A 12,702-nucleotide genomic window follows, 5' to 3' on the forward strand; every position below is an offset into this window, starting at 1 on the left:
ACAACTCAAAAAAAACAAATAATCCAGTCCAAAAAATGGGCAGAAGTTAAAGGACTCTTCTCCAAAGAAGAAATGCAAATGGCCAACAGGCACAGATAAAAGGTTCAGCATCACTCCTATCAAGGAAATGCAAATCAAAACCACAGAGATGACACCTCACTCCAGTAAGAATGCTCCACATTAAAAGAAAACAACCCGGAAACATCAAATGCTGGAGGAGTAGTGGAGAAAAGGGAGCATCCTACTCTGCTGGTGGAAAGGTAAACTGGTCCAGCCACTATGGACGTCTGTGTGGAGTTTCCTCAGAACACTGAAAATGGTTCTACACATGATCCAGTGAGTCCACTCCTAGGAATCTACCAAAGGGACAAAAACACCCCAGGAAAACTGAACTCCTTTGTTTACTGCAGAACTATTTTCAATAACCATGACATGGATACAACTCAAATGCCACAAAAGAGATGAATGGATCAAAATGGTGTGGTGTAGATACACAAGTCAATATTACTCAGCAAAGAAAACAGACAAATTCATGCCACTGTTGGTGATATGGATGGAGCTGGAAGGGATTATGCTGAGCACAATAAATCAGGAGAAGAAATATCAGATGGGAAGTACAGAGAAACTGAACAAAATGTAAAGAAAAAGAACCCTAGCAGGCTGACCAAGAGCTAGGCATCCAGCAGGGAGAGGGAGGGAGGGGGCTAAACAGAGGGGAAGGAAGAGCACAAGGGATTGTGGTGATGGGTCACAGCTGCTGTGGTGGTGGGAGCATTATGGGGACAATCCCTGGGGAAGAAACCAGTAGCTAGACAAAAATGAACAAGGATGTAAGAAAAGAAGAAAAAAAGAGATGGTCTGTAAGGACAGGGGAGCCCCTAAAACAACATAAGTAAATAAATGCTCTTAAAGGGGAGTTTCATCCTGAAAAATACTGTTGGCACTACAGAGGCATCCCCTCCTCACCAGATCTAGAATACATCTCCAGGAACATTCTCTGGTAGGTGCAGCAATTAAGCCTGCTGTGTTAGACAAACAGTTAGAGAAAATGCTTTTTTTAAAGATTGATTTATTTTTATACAAGAGCTGGGGTGCAAGCCTGAGACGTTGCAGGGTGAGATGATTCACCAGAGACAGTGGGGAGGAGAACAGGCAGATGGACTGAAAATACTGCTGGGGGGAGCAGCAGGGAGATAGGAGAGGTCTGTCGTGCCATGTGGGTAACTCCCTGGCCGGGTGGGAATTGAACTCACACTTCAGAGACTGTAGACAGCTTCACAGCATTGTGCTCAAACCGCCATGTCACTGTGGAGGCCCGAAAGGGCTATTTTTTTTTAAAGATTTATTTGTTTTTACAAGCACTAGGTACAGTCAGAAGTGTGGGTTGGTGAGAGAATTCACCAGAGCCAGAGTGGTGAACAGAACAGGCAGACTGATGAAGGACACTGCTGAGGGGAGCAGCAGGCGCGGCAGGAGAGATCTGCGTACCCTGTGGGACACTCGCCAGAGGCCGGGGATGGAACTGGCGCAGCGGAGGCTGCTGGCAGCTTTGCAGGCCAGCGCTCAACCGCTGCACCACCGGGAGGCCCACGGAAATGGCTGTTTTTAACTGCAGTCTCATAACTAGCAATCATGTTTGGGATGAGGGGCATTCTAAAACTATTAAGTAATTCATGTTAAATATTAATGACAGAATCCTCACATGCTACGATACCTGAAAGTTTTCTTCAGTTTCGTTTTAGCCCAAGCTCCTTCCTTATGGAGGAGGAAGTCCAGCACCCACAGACCTGTTCTGAGGATGGACGCAAACTCCTTCCCTCTCCCGGCCTCCAAGAGGGTTATAATTTACCATCATTATAAAACCTCTGGTTCAGAACAAATTACAAAAATTTGGGGGGGTCCAAAAATATCTGGCCCTTGTGCTTATTTTTTTGATTTCAGAGAAGTTACTGATACCTTTTGGACCACAGTGTCCACAACTACAATGTAGGAATAATATCTCTATAGCGTCATTAATGGAGATCATGGAACTAAAGCAATGAACATGTTGTGCAGGGTCAGGTAATCTCCATCAGATGCTCAATAAAGGCCGATTCCTTTCTCCTTTCTAGAGAAATTCAACTTCTCTCCCAAGCAAGCATAACAGAGGAAGTGGCAACACATTTAAAAGTAAAGTACAGCGTTTCCCCCTACCCACCCCACCCCCCGGTGGTGGGCTAGGGGTTCAATCCCAGTGCTGTCACCATGACTGGCCTGAGTTCAATCCTCAGCCGGGAGTTGACCCACTAGGTGTAGCAGACCTCTCCTGTCTCATCCACTGCTCCCCTCAGCAGTGTATCTAAGAAGATCCTCCTGTTCTGCTCCCTACTCTGTCTCTGGTGAATCCTCTCACCCTTCCACACATCTGGCCTGCACCCAAGTTTTTCTATGCATTTTTTTTTAAAAAAGCTTTAAAAAAGGGGCCTCCCCTAGTGGGACAGCAATTGAGCGCTGGGCTGCAAAGCTGCCTGCAGCCTCCGCAGTGCCAGTTTGATCCCTGGCTGCTGGCGAGGGTCCCACATGGTGCAACAGACCTCTCATGCCACGCCCGCTGCTCCCCTCAGCAGTGTATTTCATCAGTCTGCCTGTTCTGTTTCCCGTTCTGGCTCTGGTGAATTCACTCACCCTCCCACGCTTTGGACTGTACCCCAGTGCTTGCATAATAAATATCTTTAAAAAACCTTTAAAAAAGACAGATAAAGGGGGTTTTCTCCAAAATATCCAGTTCCCATGAGTCATTGTGGTTTACTCAATCCCTAAAATAGGAGAGCTATTTTTAGCCCCATCTATAGAGAAAAGATCTCAAGAGCTTAGAAAAGAACCCTTCAGTGTCAAAAATGCTCCCCATTTAGAAAATTTCCTTCCCTGTTTGTGACAGCACCCAGCTGACCCTGCTGAAAGGTTTGTTGGGTGTGTCCTTTAGTGATGCAGAGAGGGCCACTGCTTTCACTGCATGGAGTCGGTTAATAATAACCCATTTTAGAAAACCAAACACTTGTAGCCGCTTGTGGCAGGCTGTGTGGCTCCTGGTCACTCAAGAGTCAGGGAAGCCTGGATTCTCGTCAAGGGAGAGTGTAAAGTCGCCTCCTGAGGCAGTGTCCAGGGGTCCAAGGTCTCTCTGCCAGGCTCTGAATGACAACGTCAGCTGCACAACAGGGAAGCAGCGCTGCAGCCCTCACATGCGGGCCCAAGACCAGCAGGGGCAGCATCTCAGACCCCTTGTGAGAAATACAGAGCCCCAGGCACCAACAACCCTCTGGGTCAGAACTTGTGCCCCCAGGAGACTGGGACACGACTCTGCCCTCCTGCCTGCTGGACCTGGGGTGGAGAGGCGGTGTCAGCCCCAGAGAAGATTACAACATGTAAACTTATAATTCCCCAAAATATATTCTAAGCACATAGAAATTAAACACACAAATCAGTGGAGCACAGCGGAGAGCCAAGCAAACCCACCCCAGGGGTGATCAGTGCAGCAGGGAGGCACTGGGAGCAAACACGGGGGATGCACTTTCTGTCAGGGGCGCTGGCCACCCACGCTGCCCATGGGGGTCACACTCAGGAACGACCTGACCCCCATGTTCCTCCAGGACCCAAAATGACCAGAGCAGAGCTCTGCACCCCCAGCCCGCCCCGTTCTAGTTCCCCTGACTGGCCCGCTCTGCATCAGCCACCGGCAGTGACTTGTCCTCACCTCCCTCTTGCTCCGGGTGGCTCCTGAAGAAACTGGGCTCCCGCAGGCAAGAGCTTCGCCCCGAGTCCCGGGAAGCGAGTGCCAAGGCGAGCCCGGCAGCTGTGGAGGCAGGAGCGGGCACAGGGGCGCGGCTGCAGGAGAGGCTTGCGGAGGGGCTGCAGGTGGACGTGGGGCTACAGGGGAGGGCAGGGAGGGGAGAGCCCCGGGTGCTCACGGGGCGCCCGCGCCCCTCCTGCTGCGCCGAAGCTCAGAAAATCCAACTAAACGGGGGCGAACACCCCGCGTCTCCGACGACGCCGTTAACGTAGAATTTCCACGCGACTCCACAGCAAGTCGCGCCCCGTGACTGAAAACACGCGAGGATTGTTCACCCGCGACCACACAGGCCCGAAACCCGCTGCTGCCACAGGGAGAGACGGGGCGTCCCGCCCCCATTATTCCCTGCCTCTCCCCACCCTGCCACCAGCCACCAGCCTGCGCGCTGCCCCCGGGGCTGCTCCCTCCTTGGCCCAAGGGCCCATCTGCCTGGGCTGGCGCTCTAGGCCCCCATCTCCGCCACTTCCGCTCCCGCTTCAGCGCGCAGGGACGTGATGTCAACACGCAGGGGGCGGGGCGAGGCTGAGGAAGGACAGCCTCGCAGGGGAGCCGGGCTCGGGTACAAGGCGCTTGCTGCCTGGTGGCTGGGGGGTGGGGGTGGGGGTGGGGGGGTGGGGGGATGGAGGGTGGGGGGGGTAGGGTGGGGGGGGTGGGGGGTAGGGTGGGGGTGGGGGGTAGGGTGGGGGTAGGGTGGGGTGGGGCTGCCCAGGCGGGACAATTGTTGGGTAGAGGCCCCAGGCCAGGCCAGGGCCCGCAGGGGGATGGAGCCGGGGCCGAGGGGCGGGTCAGACCACCCAAGGGGAGACTCAGCCATGGAGAGTCTTGGACAGGGGAGGACCTTGCAGAGAGGGGGCAGGAAGAGGGAGTGTGTGACTTCAGAGCCTTTACAAGATGGGCAGACAGAATGACATGGAGGCAAGAACCCGCTGAAATAGGGGTTCTCGCTCATTCAGAAAAATTTTATATTGCCCTTCTGTGGGGAACTTAGACTTCAGCTATTAGAATTTGGAATATTATATATATGCATGTGCATTAAAAGAAATAGTAATGCAGTGTTTGAGAAATGACCTAAGGAAATGCTGTGAACACAAATAAAAATGTATATCCGTAAAGATGCTAACCAGCACTTTCTTGTACTAACAAATACAGGAAACAATCTCCATCAGAACTCCAGGAAACAGTCAAATATGTGACAGTAAATGTAGCAATTAGGTACCATCATTCTGAATAGTTATCAATGACTTGCAAAACACTTATGTTACAACATTAAGTGAAAGAGAAATGATATAAAATTGCAAATACAGTTTTATTCCAGCATGGAAATAATATACTTTACATGTAGAACAGAAGGGAGAAGTTACTTTGCAGTGAAAATAGAAAGTCTCTAGCAAAATCCAATATGTGGGTCACTTGCCTGCCTGTTGTTGAGTGAAAGAGTCAAGATATAAAATGAACATATTATGAATGATTTAAATTTTAGATACCAGACAAAATTGAAATCATGTGTTAATCATGTGTGTCACATGATTAATCACACCTAAGTGATACACATAGGTGTTGAATTGTCATGAAAGGCAGAGGTTATACTTGTAATGACAGCCACATATTTGTGCTTACTCGGCGGAGAAGATTATGATAGTGTGGCCTTGTGTTTCTTCACCCAGTTAATGGAGTCATTTGGTCATTCTGAAATTTCATGTTTATACTATCCAGGACCCTTGCACACAGGTGTTTCTACAGTGAGTCTTCCCTTAACCCAGGAAGGCCAGCTCACCTCTTCTAATTACTCTCGTTACCTCAACTTTCCCAGTGACTTTCGGCGATCAGTGACATCCTGTTTAATGTGCTTTTTACCCAGTTGCACACAACAGATACAGCACCCAGAGCAAACCTAGAAAATGTGTCCCCTTCTTCACTGATATCAACCACCTGCCCCAGTTTCATGGAAATCTTGTGATCACCCCATAGGAATAGAGGATATTACCACATGTGACACAGACACCCACAAATAGGGATGCCACATAAACACTGAAAGTGACAGATGGCCTGTTACTACCTTACTGGAATCAGGTTATGTTCAAGTGTGTGATGATTATAGATCCTTTCAGGTGATTTCTTTTTCCCTTAACACACTCTAAAATATGATTTAACAAAAGAGAGAGCTAGCTGGATTTTGGAGTTTATTTTGTTATAAAAATTATATTTATCCTTTGTGCTAAACTATAATTTATAATCTTTTTAAAAGATTTATTTTATTTATTTGTGCTACAAGAACTGGGATGTAGGCCAGCGTTACAGGGAGTGAGAAAAATTCAGCAGAGACAGAGTGGGGAGCAAAACAGGCAGATCCACTGAAATATGCTGCTGAGGGCAGCATTGGGAAGACAGGAGAGAAATGCTGAGCCATGTGGGTCAGGTCACTGGACAGGGTCAAACTCGTCCTGCAGTGGCTGTGGATAGCTTTATAGTGCTGAGACTTAACACCTGCATCACCAGGGGGGCCCTATAGTTTGCAATCTTCAGAAATTTGAAGATACATTAATGGCTCTTTTCTTTTTCTGAAATTACAGAAAGGAATAAACAAGGATATATGTGGGGAATAATTGTTTATACACACAGGGTTGATTGATTCCAATATCCACTTGCAGAGCCACTGTCTCCTATCAAAAGGCAAAGAACTTACTTTTTATTTTTTTTAATTCTTATTTATTTGTGCATGCAAGTACTGGGGTACAGGCCAGAGGTGCTGGGCTGAGAGGATTCAGCAGAGAGAGCAGGGAGCAGAATAGGCGACTGAAATTCACTGCTGAGGGGAGCAGTGGCGGAGAGGAGAGGTCTGCTCCGCCATGTGGGTCAACTCCCTGGCAGGGGATTGAATCCCTGATGTAGTAGCTACGGATTACATCACAGTGCTGATGCTTAACCCCTTGCACCACCAGGGAGGCCCGAGCCTACATTTTTTAAATTGACTGGGAAACCAAAAAGTAATTTTTTTCCAGATCTAGCCTGATGGTTTTATCACACCACCCAAGGTGTCAGTCCTCAGCCCTGTTCAGTGGTAAGTGGGGAATTCCTGATGTTGTTGGGAGCCTCCACATGGGCACGGGAACTAGGGACGAGGGTCACATGGGCCACATTGGGACAACGGCACAGCAGGGATTGATCTGAACAGAGGACAAGCACCCGAGCTGGGATGTCTGCCAGTCGATGGTACGGTAAGGTGCAAATCTACTCAGGAGAAAACATAGTTTATTTGCATCGAAGGCACTTGTTTTCCCAAGTTCTGTGATTGACTGTCTGGTTCTTCACTTAGCGCTTAGTGAGCAGTGTCCCAGCTACACTTCCTCATTCGTTTTCACAATCCTGGGGCTCCGGGCCATCCTGCTAGCTGTCTAGTGTGTACCCCCACCCTGCTGCACAGAGCAGAGGCTCCCCCACAGGAAATCTAAAGCTACTCTCACCTGATTGCTGCCCCTCCCAACCCGAATCCGGTCCGATGCCCCGCGGGGTGTCCCAGGGAGTGCTCCACAGTGAAGGTCATTCAATCTGACTTTCTCAGGCCATGGCCTGTCCAGAATGGGGGGAGGGGCTGTATTTCTTGAAGAGCGGATAGAGTTTACACACAGACGTGTATTTGCTATTTCTAAAAAGGTCAGTGAAAACGCGGACGGGAATGAAAGACCACACGTGACATTGTGGATGGACCTGGAGATGCGGACACTGTCCACGCACAGGGCAGCCGCCTGCAGAGAGGCGGACAGGGGCAGGGACAGGTCTCTCCTGGCGCCCCCCCAGACGAGCACCCGGATCTTTTACCTCTGACAAGTCTGCCTCCTGCACTCAAGGCGGAGAGAGAATATTCCTGGGATGACAAGGGCATGCCCAGGGCGTCAGGACGGGGTCGCGCCCGCGCCCGCTGCTCGCGGACTCTTGGCCCCCTGCAGCGGCCCCCGGGGTACCGGCCAGAGACTCCCACGCACACCCAGCCTCGGGGTGCGGCCTGCTGTGTCCGCGACAGTCCGAAGCGTCCAGGGGGCCCGGGGTGGCGGATGTGGGGTCCCCGGGTTCTCTGAGCAGCGACCGCAGAGGCTGAGGCACCTGCCCGCGCTACCCCAGCCGGCCCCGCCCCGCCCCGCCCCGCCCCCTCCGTCGCCGCCAGGGGGCGCTGCCCTGCCACAAGTCAGGCGCCTGGACAGGGAAACTCCATCAGTCACTCCCCGAACTTTTTGTCCACACCCAGGCCTTGTCCAACATAACTTTGGCTAATGAACAAGTCAGGCTCACATTTTTCACCTCAGGACATTGTAAGAGCTGTTATGCTGTTATTCCTTTCTACTGGGTAACTCATACATAAACACATCTTTTTTTTTTTTTAGGTGAAATGATAAACAATATAGTTTAGATTTCCTACATTAAGAAGCAAAATATAAACCAAAAGCTCATTAAGTAGTCAAGTTTTCATTGTATTGAACTTATTAGAACATTAGTTTTATAGGAGAAATATTCCACAATTTAAATAATGATAGAACAGATTGAAGATAGAGAACCCAGAAGTCGCTTTAGTTTGTCTTAGGATACGAAGTTCAAAATGCAGCATTACAAATGAAACAAATTTATATACCAGAGGTTTTTTTGGTTAATTAATTATTATTATTATTGTTTTTTTTTTTTTTTTTTTTTTGCTAGGACAAGGAGAGGAAACATCAATGAAGGTGCTCACCAGTGCTTTAATTAAACCATTGCATTTTGAACTCGTTTTTGTGGTGGACTCCCTGGTGGTTCAAGGGGTTAAACACCGCAGTGTGAAGCAATCTACAGCCTCTGCATTACGAATTCGATCCCCAGCCGGCCAGGGAGAAACCCACATGGCGAGGCAGACCTCTCCTGTCTCACCTGCTGCTCCCCTCAGCAGTGTATTTCAGTCGATCTACCTGTTCTGCTCCCTGATCGGTCTCTGGTGAATCCTCTCACTTCCCGCATTTCTGGCCTGTATGCCAGCTCTTGTATGCATAAATGAATAAATCTTAGAATATATAATGGCACCATTTTAACCCAGCAACCCTCTGGAGACAAAAGACACAAAGGTAAAAACAGAGATCTCACATTTAGAATTTGGGCCATTTGCACTATATTTTAGAGAAAGTTATTTTACCAGTATTTGTGACAACACTGACAACAATTATTATTAATTTACTTTTATTATTTATTTTTGGGTGGGACCCTCGCCGGTGGCTGGGAACGAACTGGCGCTGCAGAGGCTGCAGGTAGCCTCGCAGCCCAGAGTTCAAACACTGCACCACCAGGGGAGGCCCTTAAATAATAATTTTTAACTAATTCTTTCAGATTAGAAAACATTTCTCAAGATTTATTTGTAAGAATGCCCTTAGGTTCTAAAAAAGTGGGGCATCATATTGCCTATGAGTTTTTTTAAGGCCACTTTTTCCTTAAATTCCTAGAAGAGATTTTGGATGGGTGGTCAGTTTCACCAGAACTATATACCTTTTCAAGACAAAGCTAGACTAATTCCTAAAACAACTTAAGTTTTTCAGGTTAAGTCAATAGCCATTTAAGTTTTTTTTTTTGGTTATCAAGGAGGTTTCTAATTTGAGATGGAAACTGAAGTTCTTATGTGTTCTAATAAGTGTCCCATTTTAATCATTTTAAAACCTCTAGAACCCACAATTGGAACCATATTATATTTTTTAATAGAGTCATGTTTTATTTATTTATTTATTTATTTATTTGTTTGTTTGTTTGTTTGTTTAATACATGCACTGGGTACAGTCAGAAGTGTGGGAGGGCGAGAGAATTCACCAGAGCCAGAGCGGGGAGCAGAGCAGGCAGAAGGACCGAAGTACAATGCTGAGGGGAGCAGCAGGCAGCAGGAGAGGTCTGCGCGCCATGTGGGACCCTCCTCCGGTGGCCGGGGAGCAGCTAGGGATCGAATCAGTGCTGCAGAGGCTGCGGGCAGCTTTGCAACGCAGCACTCAACCGCTGCGCCACTGGGGAGGCCCTGGAAACATTTTAAAGTCAAGCAGTGAAAATTCAAATTGTTATATAAAGTCCTGGTTTCTATTTGACCTCACAGATGAGGCCTGCTCCTAGGAAAGACAAAAGACCCCTTCTAGCTGGGCCATGAAAAGGGAAGGAATAGAAATAGATTGGGCCTCCCTGATGGTGCAAGGAGTGAAGCACAGCACTGTGAAGCTGTCTGCAGCCTCCGCAACACAGGTTCGCTCCCCATAGAGCCAAGGAGTTACCCACACTGTGCAGTGGAGTGCTCCTGACTTACCCGCTGCTCCCCTTGGCAGTGTATTTCAGTTAGTCTGCTTATTCTGTTCCCCACTCTGTCTCTGGTGAATCCTCTCACCCCCTGCACCTCTGGTCTGTCTCCTAGTTCTTGTATGCATAAATAAGTAAATCTTAAAAAAAAGGAGAGAGATATTAATATTTCTTCTTTGCAGTTTGTCTGTTCTTAGACTCTTATCAGAAATTTGAAAAAAGAGGACCTCCCTGATGGTTCAAGGGGCTTAGACACAACCTAAGAATCTGTCCACAGCCACTGCAGCATGAGTTTGATCCCTGTCCAGGGAGCTGCCCACATGGCACAGCAGACTTCTCCTGACTCACCTGATGCTCCCCTCAGCAGTGTATTTCAGTAGATATGTCTGTTCTGTTCCCCTTTCTGTCTCTGGTGAATCCTCTCACCGCCCCGCACCTCTGGTGTGTACCCCAGTTCTTGTATGCACAAATAAATAAATCTTTTAAGAAAAAGATTTGACAAGGAATATTGTTTACAGAAACCTATTATGTAGCTTTTGATGAATAAATTGATTATTTTAAATAAAACTTGGATTTTTAAAGAAACCTATGAATTTTAATGATCAATAAGAAGTTTAGAAATTTTCCAACCAACTGGCAAGCTTCCTTTATAGCTGACGAGAAATTCCAAAGTAATTTTGACAAAACCAACTGAGCCTGATCACAGAAGTGTGACCCCAAGTGTGATCAGAAGAGGCCAGCCAACTCAGAGGAAGAAAAGGCCTCCTTTCAGTGGAGTACACTCTCTTCAGCCTACTTTCCATCCCATTTTCACAGTGACAGGTGGATACTGAATTGGCTGTCTGACTGAACACATAAAAATAAGAAAAATACCAAATTTCTAAATAACCAAGATCTGATTCTGGATACTTGCTTGAATTCCTTACACAGACACAATGTTCAGATTCACAAAACTATTTGCACAAAGTAAGGACCAAGTAAGGTAAGTAGAAGCCCCAGTCCAAGCCCACTGCTCTCACTGGGACAATCCAGCCCTCCCAGCCACCTGCCAGTGTCCAGAGAGTCCGGGTTGTCCTAGGTTGCCCACGGCCAAAGTGCCTGAGCTTACCCTGGATGTCAGGGTGAGACTGCAGAAGAGGAGAGTCACAAGGAACTCACGCCTGAGCCAGCCAGTGTGGACAAAGAGCACACACTGCCTGGATTTTGTGTTAGTAAAGCATCAGTCTGTCCCCAACTGTCAGCTTCTCCTGGGCTCCTGCAAGTAACCAGTGACAAGAACTGCTTCTTAGACATGGGTTGGCAGCTACAGGTCCCCAACTCACTTAATACTGTCACCAAGGGGCTTTCAGATGAAACAAATACGGCACCTCTCACCATTTTAACCACTGGCAGACACCCCAGCTGGGGTCCAGGTTGTTGTGCGGATCAGGCCCTGCTGTCCCTTTGTCCCAATGCGGACCAAGTGACCCTCGTCACTAGTTCCCTTGAACACGTGGAGGCTCCCAGCAACATCAGGAATCCCCCACTTACCACTGACCAAGGCTGAGGACTGACACCCTGGGAGGTGTGACAAAGTCATCAGGCTAGATCTGGAAAAAAATTACTTTTTGGTTTCCGATTCAATTTCAAAAATGTAGGCTCGGGCCTCCGTGGTGGTGCAAGGGGTTAAGTATCAGCACTATGATGTAATCCGTAGCTACTACATCAGGAATTTGATCCCCGGCGAGGGAGGTTACCCACATGGGAAAGCAGACCTCTCCTCTTCCCCACTGCTCCCCTCAGCAGTGTATTTCTGTCAGTCGCCTATTCTGCTTCCTGATCTCTCTGCTGAATCCTCTCAGTCCACCACCACTGGCCTGTACCCCATTTCTTGCATGCACAAATAAACACGAATTAAAAAATAAAAAAGAAAGCTCTTTGCCTATTGGTAGGAGACAGTGGCTCTGCAAGTGGATATTGGAATCATTCAACCCTATGTGTATATACAGTTATTCCCCATATATATCCTTGTTTAATCCTTTCTGTAATTTCAGAAAAAGAAAAGAGAATCATTAATGTATCATCAAATTTCTGAAGATTACAAACTATAGGGTCCCCCCTGGTGATTCAGGGGCAAAGTCTCAGCACTATAAAGCTATCCAAAGCCACTGCAGGAGGAGTTTGAATCTGTCCAGGGAGCTGACCCACATGGCTCATCGGGGAGGGGCAGCTGCCCTCAGCAATGTATTTCAGTGGATCTGCCTGTTCTGCTCCCCACTCTGTCTCTGGTGAATTTTTCTCACTCCCTGTAACGCTGGCTTACATCCCAGTTCTTGTAGCATAAATAAATAAAATAAATCTTTTAAAAAGATTATAAAATATAGCTTAGCACAAAGGATAAATAAAATATAATTTTTATAACAAAATAAACTCCAAAATCCAGCTAGCTCTCTCTTTTGTTAAATCATATTTTAGAGTGTGTTTAGGGAAAAAGAAATCACCAGAAAGGATCTATAGTCATCACACACTTGAACATAACCTGATTCCAGTAAGGTAGTAACAGGCCATCCGTCACTTTCAGTGTTTCTGTGGCATCCCTATTTGTGGGTGTCTGT

The sequence above is a fragment of the Talpa occidentalis genome, unplaced genomic scaffold (assembly GCF_014898055.3).
Source record: "Talpa occidentalis isolate TD23 unplaced genomic scaffold, MPIMG_talOcc4v2.1 talOcc4.14, whole genome shotgun sequence".
Lineage (NCBI taxonomy): Eukaryota > Metazoa > Chordata > Mammalia > Eulipotyphla > Talpidae > Talpa > Talpa occidentalis.